Raw genomic sequence first — 13,923 nt, 5'->3', positions numbered from 1 at the left:
CTCTGTACCTTTTGTGGAGACACCATCGAGTTTTACACACATTAATCTCTCTGCCAAGCATGGCCAATGGACCTTGGGATAGCTGCAATACCTCTGAGGACTAAAACTGGTCTGGATTCCTTGACAGGCCAAGCTCTTGTTTTGGATTCAAGCCTAAGCAAATCTAAGGATGTAAAGAATGTCCACATTTTTTCAATCTCCATGAGAGGGAGTGCCTTCATACATTGACACTCCCTGATGAAAAAAATGGCTAACTACCATATTTTGTATTTTGGGGCATTGGAGGGAGGGACACCTATCTGTGAAAAACAAATCTGCCCAGAAATCAGTTTCCTGTGCAAAAATTTTTTCCAGAGCAAAATGGTGTTCTATATTTTTTGGCAAAAGTTCACAAAACATGAAAAATCATTTTTTAAAAATGCACACAAATTCATATAATTTTGCCTGACTGGGAGGAAACTTAACATCTTTCACTCACATAAAGCATAACAGGGTTCTTCTGATCTGAAAGCTGACTTGTAACAGCACTTCATATATATTGCCCTGCATTTATAAAATTACTCAAGAATTTAGCTACTCAAAAAAAGGAAAAGCAAAAGAAATGTGTCAGCTTCTTCATTGAAAGTAGGTAAGACCCCATTACCTCTGACTGGGACTGCTTTAAGTAAGTAAGTAAGTAAGTAAGTAAGTAAAAGTTTATTTGTATACCGCCCTCTCTCCCAAAAGGGACTCAGGGCGGTTTCCAATATAAAATCAGCATAAAACATTGTACAATAAAACACTGAAAACACTATAAAACGCTATAAGAATTAAAAACAAAAACAAAACATAACAATTGACTAAAACAATCACATAAACAGAAGGAATATAATCAAATAACATATGAATCTGAAAAGAAAAAAAGAAAAAAAGACCACTGGGATGGAGGAGAGGATGGCCTGGAGGGACCACTAGAACTAAAATACAATGTTATATTCTGAGATGCTTTGGGGCAGAGGAATAAAGTGCAGTGTTTCAAGTCAAAGAGATGGCCTGTGCAAGTACTATAGCTATGGGCTCGGTTATCCAAAGGCGCAGCGGAAGAGCCAGGTTTTAAGCAGCTTTTTGAAGGAAGCCAGGGTGGGTGCTTGCCGGATCTCCTCCGGAAGGGAATTCCAGATCCGGGGAGCAACAATAGAAAAGGCCCACTCCCTCGTCCCCGCCAACCGAGCCTGGGATGGTGGCGGGAGCGAAAGAAGTGCCCTACCAGATGAACGAAGAGGACGAGTGGGTTCATAGCGGGAGATGCGGTCACAAAGGTAGGCGGGTCCCAAACCGTTTAGGGTTTTATAGGTAAGAACCTGCACCTTGAATTGGGACCGGAAAATAATCGGTAGCCAGTGGAGCTCCTTAAACAGGGGAGTAGATCTCTCCCTGTAGTTTGCTCCAGTTAACAACCTGGCAGCCGCACGTTGGACTAACTGAAGTTTCCGGGCCGTCTTCAGGGGCAACCCCACGTAGAGTGCATTGCAATAATCCAGTTTAAGACTCCTTCAGAAATCTCTTGTTTTTTATTTGTCTGATTGAAGTTTATCAATGTGGATAAAATTAATGAATATGACCTTCAAATCTAGTTTCCATACAAGTTGGGGACCAAAACTGCCTTAGTTGTCTACTAATGAGAGTGTGACCAGAAGGACCCAGTGCTGACATTTCCTGGCCTTTCACTGGCTTTTGATGCAACTAAGTGATCTGGACTAATCACCAGGACGTTGTAGCTGCTCATTAATAGTAACTATTTACTAGATACTAGCTGTTAGGGTTGGGCTTCGGAAGTGGAAGTCTTGTAAATCGGAAATTTCCTTGGATGTTTTGCACATTCAAACGGGTTTCCAATGCGGAGATGCGCATCGGAAGTACCCTTTAGATTTTGAACCATTTGAAGCCATTGCTCAGATGTAACTCAAAAGTCTTCGAAAGTATGACAAATGCAAGATACTTCACTTCGGCAGAAAAAATGGAAATCAAAGATACAGAATGGGGGACGCATGGCTTGACAGCAGTGTGTGCGAAAAAGATCTTGGAGTCCTCGTGGACAACAAGTTAAACATGAGCCAACAATGTGATGCGGCAGCTAAAAAAGCCAATGGGATTCTGGCCTGCATAAATAGGGGTATAGTGTCTAGATCCAGGGAAGTCATGCTCCCCACCTATTCTGCCTTGGTCAGACCACACCTGGAATACTGTGTCCAATTTTAGGCACCGCAGTTGAAGGGAGATGTTGACAAGCTGGAAAGCGTCCAGAGGAGGGCGACTAAAATGATTAAGGGTCTGGAGAACAAGCCCTATGAGGAGCGGCTTAAAGAGCTGGGCATGTTTAGCCTGCAAAAGAGAAGGCTGAGAGGAGACATGATAGCCATGTACAAATATGTGAGGGGAAGTCATAGGGAGGAGTGAGCAAGCTTGTTTTCTGCTGCCCTGCAGACTGTGTGGTTGGGGTCCGGGGCCGCCCAGGGGGGAGGAAGGTGTAGGCATCCTGTGATAATGCGGTATGTCTCATTAAGAGACATCCATTGTTTTAACGTGGCAAGATGTATTCCACACTGGGCATGCATATTAAGCAGCAGAGTAGCAAAGCACAAGAGCAGATGTCTTCACTGTGTCTGGTTGTGATCCCCAGGTTGTGCCAGTCAGCTTTTGTATGATATTATTTCTAGCACCTACTTTTTGTTTGATATTCAAATAGTGCTTCTTATAGCCCATTGTAAATGAAGGAATTCAGAAAAGGATCAGTTGGGATTGGGACATATGGTCACAGAAATACACTTAACAGTTTTGCTATACTCAACTAGAGATCCCTTTGGCATAGTTCTCCATTATTCAATTTCAATCTGTAATAGTATTTAAGAACACAGTGGCAACTACAGACCATGTTATAGGGAAATTTTCTTTCTTCACAGAAAGAAGTTATGCAGATACAATAGCTGCAATTACAGAAACAATAAAGGCAACTGGGAGATGAAACACTGTGTTTACCAAGAGTACATATGGACTGCAGAGGGACAGCGAGTTCAAGTCACAGCTTAAAGAGCCCTAATACAAATGCACCTGGTTTTTCTTCAATTTCCTCATATCTCTTTTTTAATATATTCAACCATAGTATTATCTTCTAGTCCAGAAATGGAAATTATGAAAACCTCCAAATGCTAGTGGATTGGAAGTCTGAAGAGCAATAGCCAATACAATCAATGCTGAGGAAAGCTGAGAGTTGCAATCTGACTAAATCTGAACAGCTGCAATAGTCCCATCCCCTTCCAGGCAGAGAGACTCTCTGCTCCAATTTGTTCATTTTTACACCACTTGAAGTAGCTCAGTAAGAGAAGCATGCACCGTTTGCTTTATTGCCACATGACTGCAGCCTTTGCATCATGAAACACAGCTTCAGAACTTGTCTTTGCACCTGGGGGGAAATTATGTTGAGAAGACACCCAGATGTAACCAATATGGATAATCTTATTGAGGGTGAGGTTTAAAGTTATATAGACTAAGATAATCCTGAAGAGAGAATGATGGACTACACAAAATCCAGCAGTGATAAATATGACCTGGAAAAATACCAGTGAGGCCATCAGTTCTGGATAGTTAATGAGAAGGACCATCAGGCAGCCTGAGATACTTTGGACCGAAATGCATTTGCAAGTTGAATCTAGTTATTTTTTAAAAGTGCTCTTCACTGCCTCTTTTTTTTTTTTGAAACACCCTAAACAATTAGGTGGCAACCTCACCCACATCTGCCAAGTTATTTATAGATAAATTTGCAAAACGTTGCTATCCTGAAGTATTCCCAGTGATTAATAATTTATTTATTTATTTATTTATTATTTAAAACATTTATATTCCACTCTTCTCATCCTGAAGGGGACTCAGGATGGAACACAACATATATATGGCAAACATTCAATGCTGGAACATAAAATAAACTATAAAAGGTAAAGGTAAAGGTTTCCCCTGACATTAAGTCTAGTGCTCATCTCCATTTTTAAGCTGAACAGCTTACGTTGTCTGTAGATATCTCCTAGGTCATGTGGCCAGCATGACTGCATGGAGTGCCGTTACCTTCCTGCCGAAGCGGTACCTACTGATCTACTCACATTTGCATATTTTCGAACTGCTAGGTTGGCAGAAGCTGGGCCTAACAGCAGGAGTTCACCCCGTTCACTGGATTCAAACCCTGACCTTTCAGTCAACAAGTTCAGCAGCTCAGTATTTTAACCCACTGTGCCACCAGGGGCCCCAAAATAAACTATAAATATACATAAACACTAAAAACAGCTATCTTCATATTAAAACAATTATTTAAAACCATCACAAGTCAGCTGTACAGGATCCGGTCAGCAGGATAAAATTTCCTATTGCTGTGGTTATTGCAATGTCCCAAATGCTTGGTCCCACAGCCAAGCTTTTACCATCTTTCTAAAGGACAGGAAGGAGGGGGCTGATCTAATCTCACCAGGGAGGGAGTTCCATATTCAAGGGACAATCACTGAGAAGGCCCTGATTTATATTTATATTTGCTCTTTTTTGTTCTTAAATGCTGGAATTGCACAACTCACCTAACAACAACAACAACAACAACAACAACAGGGGCTGCTGTAGCAGAGCAGGTTAAACTGCTAGCTGCAGGAAATCTGCTGACCCGAGGGGGTTGGCAGTTTGAAGCTGCAAGTTGGGGTGAGCTTCTGCCAACCTAGCAGTTTGAAAGCATGTAATGTGAACAGATCAATAGGCACCGCCTTGGCAGGAAAGGTAAAAAGGCAGACATGCAGGCATGCTGACAATATGATCTGAGATGTCTATGGACAACAGGCTCCTCAGCATGGAAAAATGGAACAAGAGCACCTCCCCATGGCGTTGAGCATTGCCTCCAAATGCCAGAGATGAAAGGGGAGGCCTTACCTTTGTGTATTGTATGCCATTGTTGTGAAGTTGAAGATGACCCCCCCCCCCCAATAAAAAATAGTAACCTATAGTTTTGCTAAGGACAAGGACATCAGGCTGGATAATAAGGGTTAAGTCTTGGTCAATTTGCAAAGGCACTAACAACAACAACAAGGACCCTTCCCATGTTAGATAGTGTGTACATTATATCAAGGCTTTATGTCCTATATTTCATATATTTATAGCAAAAGGTAACAAATTACTGGAAACCATGTCACAAAAGTTATTTGACTTTTTCCATCTGAGCCACACCTGGGCCAAAAAATTAACGACTCTTCTAATTGTTTCCCATTTCAGTCAACGACTTACAGACAAAGGGGACTCCCTTTTGAGCTGAGAAACATTTACATAGCTAGGCTAAAGGTTAGCCAAGAAAACATTATGCTTTATAATCTTTCCCTTGCCATTCATTTCCCCTTCCTATGAACTTTTAAGTATCAGGGACCCCTTTCCCCTTTCCCTGCATGAACCCCATGTATTCCTCGCGCCATCTCCTAGTCTTAGGGAAACCCCAGTAAGCCTTTTGCCTGCCTGGGCTGATGGAGAACCTCTGGGATTCCCTCTTTTTTCCCCTATGAGAGATGCAAAAGGAGATCGGAACCCTTTTGGGATCAGAAGCCTAAAGGGACTACCTGCATCTGTCTCCCAACACATGGTGATGCTGGATCACATGTTTCTCCCCCATTGTGAATCCCACATGTGTCTCCTATCAATTTTATTTATTATTATTATTATTATTATTATTATTATTATCTTTTATGATATCTTGTCCCCATATAAAATGAAGCACAGTGACCTTCATGTGAACTTTTGGCCAGCATTACCTTTTGACCTGGGTGCCACTAGCATGGCGCCCATACTTTACCTAATAGACTTATCATGATCATCATCTGGAAATAACACAATGGACTCTTTCTTAAACTTTCAGAGGGCAAAGTCAGACCATTTAAGAATTGAGTAACCTTTGGACATTTTAATAATCTTTCATGAATGGAACTGTCTCAAAGCAATGCCATTTCCCCTTCTTGGATTCTGAATCACTTAATCCCATCATCAGCCATCACCTCCTCCATTGTTCAGAGGCCTGCTAGCCCCTCTTTCATCATTGGACAGAGGGAGAATTTGCATCGAAGGCAGACGGCATGCTCTCACTGGCCAAGGTGTGTCAAGCCCCCACCTCTCCAGGAGCCCCTGCCAATCACAGCAAGGTTGGGTTCAGCCTGGGTCGGTGGGAATTTTGAACCTGAAAAACTGTATAAAAGTGCATGCTTTGCTATGTTATGGATCTCAGTCTATTTTTGGCAAACTATCGCAAGCTGGCATCACTTTCAGCTGAAATTAAATAAAATTCCTCGGTGGCTTCTACTTCAACTTGGTGAGTTATATTCTGGAAATTATTGGCTTCTTTCCTCACAAGGCTTAACCCACAGCTTGGATCTCACTATCCAATGCTGCTCTAAATTGCTCGTCAATAGTTGTTCACTATATAAAAAGGCATTGAAAGTTTGTCTTATATGTGCAATGTAATCCACTCTGAGTCCTTCTGGGGAGATAAAGTGGAATATAAATAAAGTGTATTATTATTAAGGAACATCAGCAATGCAGATGGGGTTTGCAGAAATATGAATATAAGCATGGATTGGTGAATCAATGTAATTAGCTAGCAGAGAAAGGTGCAATATCAAGAGTATTCAGTGTGGTATGTGCCCACTATCAATGATAATGCAAGTGCAGTGGGATACCTAGTTTATATAAAGTCCTTAGTTTCACATCTCGCATGGATCTTATTTCTGTAATTACAGTATTCACTTTGAGATTGGAAAAATGAATCTCAAAAGTTTAAAAAATAAAAATGAGGAAGAGCTATTCTTCCACTTAACACTGTTGTTCTAACATAAGATACGAAGAAAATTCTGGTAAAACAGTGGTTCTCAACCTGTGAGTCCCCAGATGTTTTGGTCTTCAACTCCCAGAAATCCTAACAGCTGGCAAACTGGCTGGGATTTCTGGGAGTTGTAGGCCAAAACACCTGGGGATCCACAGGTTGAGAACCACTGTGGTAACAGCTCTACATAAGCAGCTTGAACTCAACATCCAATGCATATATTTTAAAAGGTGTTGACAGCCTAGAGCTCCATCGTAACAAGAAATGAGCTGAGATAAATCTCTTGGTATATATCCATTAGTTTTCTTCTCTGTAGTGCCTGGCTAGAGGTAGTGTGTTAATGGGGATTCCCTCAGGAAAGATGTAATTAGTTTAGATTTGCATAGCTTCATTTTTTAAAAAGCTTAATAGTTAAATTTGCTATTCCTCTCCCATTATTGAGAGCTCTGTCTTCTCTATGGTTTAATTAACAGCTCTTTACTTTTTGCTCAAAATGTAACACTTCCCAATTGCTGATAATATATACTGTCCTATTTTCAGACACCTTTCTCTCACAAACGTGATTAGGTAGCATGTAGCAGTCTGAGAAATTGTTTCAACATGGGTGGGGGGCAGAAATGTGTAAGAAACAGAAGAATGACACAATAAAAGAACTGGTATAGTGCAGCATTAAAAAAAAAAACAGACCTATGAGTCAGAAGGAGTCCACTGTATCTTAGCCATATGCAGAGCCAACCCTAGAAAATTTTCAAGTGTAGGCGAACAGAATCCCCCCCCCCGAATTTTTGCCATTCCCCCCCCCCCAACCAATAGTTCAAAAATAAAAGTACAGTAGAGTCTCACTTATGCAACACTCGCTTATCCAACATTCTGGATTATCCAACACATTTTTGTAGTCAATGTTTTCAATATATCGTGATATTTTGGTGCTAAATTCGTAAATACAGTAATTACTGCATAGCATTACTGCATATTGAACTACTTTTTTCTGTCAAATTTGTTGTATAACATGATGTTTTGGTGGTTAATTTGTAAAATCATAACCTAATTTGATGTTTAATAGGCTTTTCCTTAATCCCTCCTTATTATCCAACATCCAAAGTTCTGCTGGCCCGTTTATGTTGGATAAGTGAGACTCTACTGTATTGCAACATTCACACTTGTCTCAAACAGACAAGAGCTCTTTCTCCCACCCTGGACATTATTCCACAGATAAATAAACCCCACTTGCCTTGCTTCCTGAATCCTACAGACCAGAAGTAGGGAACTTTATTTTTTGATTTTATTTTATTTTTACATTTCCCCCCCTTTTTTATTTTTTCTCTTTTTCTTTTGTCTTTTGGCGTTGCCATGTTTCTTTTATCATATATATGTAAAACCTGAATAATTTTAAGAAGAAGAAGGAGGAGGAGGAGGAGGAGGAGGAGGAGGAGGAGGAGGAGGAGGAGGAGGAGGAGGAGGAGGTTTGATAAAGCTATATGAAGTTAGCTGGACCAACTCTGTACCCACATATTCAACGATCAATGGCTTGAAAATATTTTTTCAATCCAAAAGTACACCATTTCACTAATCCACTGGAAACATTAGTTACCTTTATGCCAGATAACTTGAGAGAGAGAAAGGGGGGAGACTTGAGAGAGAGAAAAGGACCTGTCCTGACAGATGACCATCCAGCCTGTGCTTTAAAAATACACCAGAGAAGGAAACTTTCACAGACTCCCAGGCAAAGAGATACAATTAAAACCCCCCTGACAGATGGCCATCCAGCCTCATCTTTAAAAAAGCGCCAGATAAGCAAACATCCCCAGACTCCCAGGCAAGGAGATACAAATTAGAACCTTTACAACAGATGGTCATCCAGCCTCTGCTTTAAAAAAGCACCAGGGAAGGAAATTTCCCCAGACTCCCAGGCAAGGAGATACAATTAGAGCCCTCCCTATAGATGGCCATCCAACCTCTTTCTCCCACCCTGGACCTTCTACAGATATATAAACCCCACTTACCTAGCTTCCAACAGACCTCACAACCTCTGAGGATGCCTGCCACAGGCCCCTGAGGGCGAGCAAAGGGCCTGGAGGCCGGGAGAAGCCCCCAGAGGGTAGATCCAGGCCCCGGAGGCCGGGAGCAGGCCCCGGAGGGCAGGTCCAGGCCTCAGAGGGTGAGCGATGGCCCTGCAGACCGGGAGAAGGCCCCAGAGGGTGGATCCAGGCCCTAGAGGCCAGACAAAGGACGGCTGGCGTTCTCCCGGGGCATGGCTTTCTTCCCTTCTCTCCCTTCCTGCTTCTCTCTCTCTCTTTCTCTCTATCTCTCTGCGACCTCTCAGAGAGAGAGAGAGAGGGAGAGAGAGAGAGGGAGAGAATAGGGAAGAAAGAGCCATGCCTGCCGCAGCTGAACACGGAAGGCTTCAACTGAGGCCTATTGTATTCGCCGGCGAGGGAGCCAGTGGTCTGCGCCGGGGGGGGGGGGGGCTCGGTGGTGCCCCTGGGACTGTGCGCTCCAAGCAGGGGCTTCATTGGCCTCTATATTGGACCGGCTCTGGCCATATGCTAACTAGGTAACCTTAGGCAAGTCTCAACTCACCTATCTCACATAATGGTTGTCATTAAAAGATAAGGTATATGAAACATTTTTACCAATACACATATGAAATCAACTTCTTCAGCATCAGACCCCACTTTCCCTGTATATCCTGCTTTGAGGTCAGCACTCATTTCCTTTTTATTAAAAGCAATACAGGGACACATAACTTTACAGTAGCTAAGCAAAGCAGCTTATGCAGACTTGCACATGCTCTGATGGATATTAACAGGACCAGAACAACATCCAATAGGATTCAACCACACTATGAAAATATCAGAACTCTTCATATACAAGAACCCGGACAGCCCTATATTGTGAGCTTTTCACACAGCTCAGCACCACAGTTTAAACTGTGTAAAAAATTTTTACTTTATTCTCTTTGCTAGTCACCTTGGGTCCCACTCTAAGAGAAAAGTAGCATACAAACTAAACAAACAAATAAATAAATATATTGCAGGTGTTTAGTACTGGCTCTCTCTTATCTGCTTTTTAAAATCCAGGGCTTAATGAAGGATATGGAAGGGGAGCATGTGGGAAGTCCCCCCCAACCCATAATGGGCTGGATAGGGTGCTTTTTTAACCCTGTTGCTCCAATGGGAAGTAAGAGAGAGGCGAGAATGTGAATCTGGCAAGTGAAATATCATTATTCAAAAATACCCAAATTAAAACAAAAAATTAAAGTGGAGGCGGGGGGGAGAGGATTAAAAGACAGGCATTTTCATTCATATATGCAGGCATCAAAATGCTAACCCCCCTTTACGGGCTCATATAAAAGTACTTAAAAGTAATGTGTCAAAAGCATTAAAGTTCCCAAAGATTGGACTAGATAAACACTAGAACCTTTGTGATAAATACTAGTCATTTCGCCAGTGACATTTGCAGGACATTTCCAGAGTAGCAACACTCAAGACATTCAGTTGGTTTGACTTGAGAGGTGCTCCAATTTGAGACAGACATTACTCAACTGTCACAAAGAATGAAATCTCTTGATTAGTTTGCGAGAAGGGGCACACACACACAAATAAGCAGATACCTAAGGTAATATTGAAGCCACATTATCTTTAACCAACATCCTCACCTTTGCAAATTGCTTTCTTTGCTTTGAAACCTCATTAGGGTAATCAGGGAAAAGCCTGATTCAGTTTCTGTGAGGTATAAGCCCCAGATAAGATTAGATTTCTGCAACTGTCACAGGTGATTTCTTAACCATCTCCCCTTTGAAGTATGATGTGACAGACTGAACCTCCCCTGAGGAATGCCACTCTAGGTCCTGTTTCATCCTCTCTAAGATAAGCATAGATTACTGCAGATGCAGCAGGCACCTGGCGTCAGGCACCTGGCAAAGCAGGGCACTGGGGAATGCACATCTGCCGGGATGCCATTACCCTTCTGTTGCCTTGCCTTTCTATTGCTTTGTTCTTCGAAGGATGAAGCATATATCAAAGCAACATATTCTTGTAACCAAAATATATTTTTGTGTGTGCAGAGCTTGTTCGCACACCGTGTCTTCAATGTACTGCCCCACTCAACTTAAAACTAATATAAAAGAGAAGCAGTTTCATTTTCAGGTCTTTTGTGTTTGCAATTAGCAAGGCCACATGGATATTAAAAACCTCTTTCCATGTTTCCTGTATCCTGGGGCTAAATTCTAAGCTTTCAGGTTTCATGTCTCGGATGGCTTTGCTGACCAACCCATAAAGTAATGAAACCACATATAAAGGATGGATTAAAATATGGACGACTGTACTTAAATGGCCACCTATTTAAAATTCTGTTTATTTATTTATTTATTTCCAGCATTTATACCCCGCCCTTCTCACCCGGGGGGACTCTGGGCGGCTTACAACAGTTGGCAACATTTAATGCCAAGAACATAATAAAACAAAAACAGTAGATATAATCAATTAAAACGATAAAAACACATCATTAAAATACATTATAACAATTAAAACATCTATATATATATAAAAGAGTGATGGAATCCTGGCGACCGACAAAACAACAAAACTACAGGCCCCCCAACCTCAAAATTTGACAACACAACCCATCATCCATGCCTCCAGGTTGATACAACAAAATGAAAAGAAAAATAAAGTCCTAATTAGAGGGAGAGGAGTAATTGTTTTTATCCAATTGCTGCCAGTTAGAAGGCTAAGCTCCGCCCACTTGGTCTCCTAGCAACCCACTCAGCCCAGGGGACAGGCAGAGTTAGGCCTCACTTAGGCAGCTTCTGCCAACCCTAAAGTTCAAAAACATACAAATGAAAGTACATGAATAGGTACTGCTCCGTCGGGAAGGTAACAGCTCTCCGTGCAGTCATGCCGGCCACATGACCTTGGAGGAGTCTACGGACAATGCCAGCTCTTCGACTTAGAAATGGAGACCCCCAAAGTCAGACACGACTGAACTTAATGTCAGGGGAAAACCTTTACCCTTTACCTTAACTACCACCAATTCCTCAATTCTTTATTTCCCATACCACCATACTTCGCCATAGCAATGCATGGCCGGGCACAGGTAGTATGTAATATTTAAGTGTTTGAGGTAGACAAAGGAGAGGGGAACAACCTAGGATTTTATCTCACATGCTCCCCCCACCCAGTTAAAAAAGCACTCTAATCCACTAAGATAATGAAAAGTGACGGAGCCCATTCCATGACACAGGGGGGCTTCCTGTCAGCATCCATGATTCGTTAGGGAAATGTCAGAAACAGTCCAAAAAAAGGGAGGGAGGGGAGAGAAGATGGTCTGCGATTGTCTCAGGAGCTCAGGAACTGGGATGGTCCATCACAAAAGACCAAAAAACACATGGGATGGGAGATGTTAGAATTGCCCACATTGAATCATATTGATGAATATGTGCAAATAGGCTGTCCTATGGAAGGTCCCCAACCCAGCAATGAGCCCCCAGTAGTAATTCAGCTGCCCAATCCTTACATGGTAATCTTTTTAAAAAATTAATAATAAGAAATAGCACTACTGTAGCAGATCGCTAGTTTTTTTGCCTTTAATATTAAGAGTTCAATCCTTCGCAATGTCAAAGTTTGACACAATTTTTTTAAAAGGGGAGAGGGCAGGGAATCCAATTGTTCATGGGATAAGGATGACAACATATAGTAACAAGTAAACCAACAAATTCAAGCAACATGTGATAAGTTATGAATAATGGAACATAGTGATTTGCAATGCTACAGAACTAAGCACCACACTTAAATGATGCTCCCCCCCCCCCCCACCACACACACACATAGGATAAGTTCCCTAGTCCAGGAGAAGCTGTAGCTGTTAGTCTCACCTGAGCCCTTGAGAAAACACCTCATACTGGGTTGCTCCCCGGCTGGCAGTCTTCTGGAAAGTCAACCCAAGGGTCTCAACCCTCAAGTCTCATGATTTCTGAAAGACCAAACCCTGAAGCCAGCTCCTAGCAGGGCTGGCCCCACCATGGAGGCCACGTGAGGCCGCCGCCTCGGGCGCAGGTCCGGGGGGGCGCCGTCAGGCTGGGCGGGAGGCGGGGCACAGCCCTGACGGTGCCCCTCCTCCCACCCAGTGCGCCCTGGCCTGGCTGGCCTTGCCCGGCCGGCTGCCGGCTGGGTAAGGCCAGCCAGGCCACAAGGCTTGCCCGGCCAGTTGCCACAAGGCCAGGGCGCACTGGGTGCGAGGCGGGGCACCGTCAGGGCGGTGCCCCGCCCCCCCGCCCAGCGTGCCCTGGCCCCGCCTCCCACGCTGCGTGGGAGGCGAGGCCAGGGTGAATAGCGTGGGAGGCGGGGCCAGAGCCTTCCGCGCTATTCGCCCTCGCCCGTCTGGCCTTTTCTAGCTGGCCAGACTGCAGCGGAGGTCCCTCCAGGCCGAGTAATTTTTATAGATTCTTGCTTCAAGAATTTCTAAGTACTTTATTCTTATGGATTCAAACCCATTTTATTGACTTTGAACTTTGATTTGCTTTTGCTTGCATATAATCTTCAATAAACAGCTTGCTTGCTTATATTCTGGGGCTCCAGTGTCGTTTTGAGGTGCCTACGCAGTCCAGGGATGCAACACTATTGTTAATTCAAGCTCTATTTAACATTATAAAGTGTAAAAGACAGAATTCGAGAGAGCTGTATTTGCTTTCCACTTGTGCTTCCCTAAGTCACCTGTGCGTCCATTTGACAGCTCATCAGCTGTTTTGGGCATTTCAGAAAAACTCTGCTCTGGAGGAGTCCACACAAGGGGGAGGGAAAGAAAGCTCATGTTTTTCCATGCACAGGCATGGAAAAGTGCATGCTTCTCAAGAAGAATTGGGTTTAAAAGGCACATTTTAAACACGTGTTTTCCAGCTCTCGACCTGATTACTCCCAATTCCTCCAGCATTTTGGCTAAACATCACTTAGCCATCAACCCCCCCCCCCCCCCCCAATGCACTTCTTCTCAGGTTTTAATGTATGTATAGAATGACCATTGGACTGTATCCAGAGCCCCTTTTATGTTGCTACAACCTTCCT

The 13,923-nt window shown here is 43.0% G+C and overlaps 1 protein-coding gene across 11 annotated transcripts in view; it reads right to left on the bottom strand.

Moving 5' to 3' along the window:
- The window catches only part of LOC100552334 (poly(rC)-binding protein 3), a 240,269-nt gene that overhangs the window by 192,858 nt on the left and 33,488 nt on the right, over positions 1 to 13,923 (bottom strand). The window contains exon 1 of one of the 11 annotated variants that reach the window (XM_062957907.1): positions 8,866 to 8,883. The exons of the other annotated variants lie outside the window; for them this stretch is intronic. The gene's annotated coding sequence lies outside the window, so the exon portion shown is untranslated. Of the gene's footprint in view, positions 1 to 8,865; positions 8,884 to 13,923 lie in introns of those variants that run through there. 11 annotated transcript variants of the gene reach the window in all.

Source organism: Anolis carolinensis, chromosome 6 (genome assembly GCF_035594765.1).
Source record: "Anolis carolinensis isolate JA03-04 chromosome 6, rAnoCar3.1.pri, whole genome shotgun sequence".
Taxonomy (NCBI): domain Eukaryota; kingdom Metazoa; phylum Chordata; class Lepidosauria; order Squamata; family Dactyloidae; genus Anolis; species Anolis carolinensis.
Note: the sequence above shows the minus strand (reverse complement) of the source record. Positions and strands in the feature narration are given on the sequence as shown.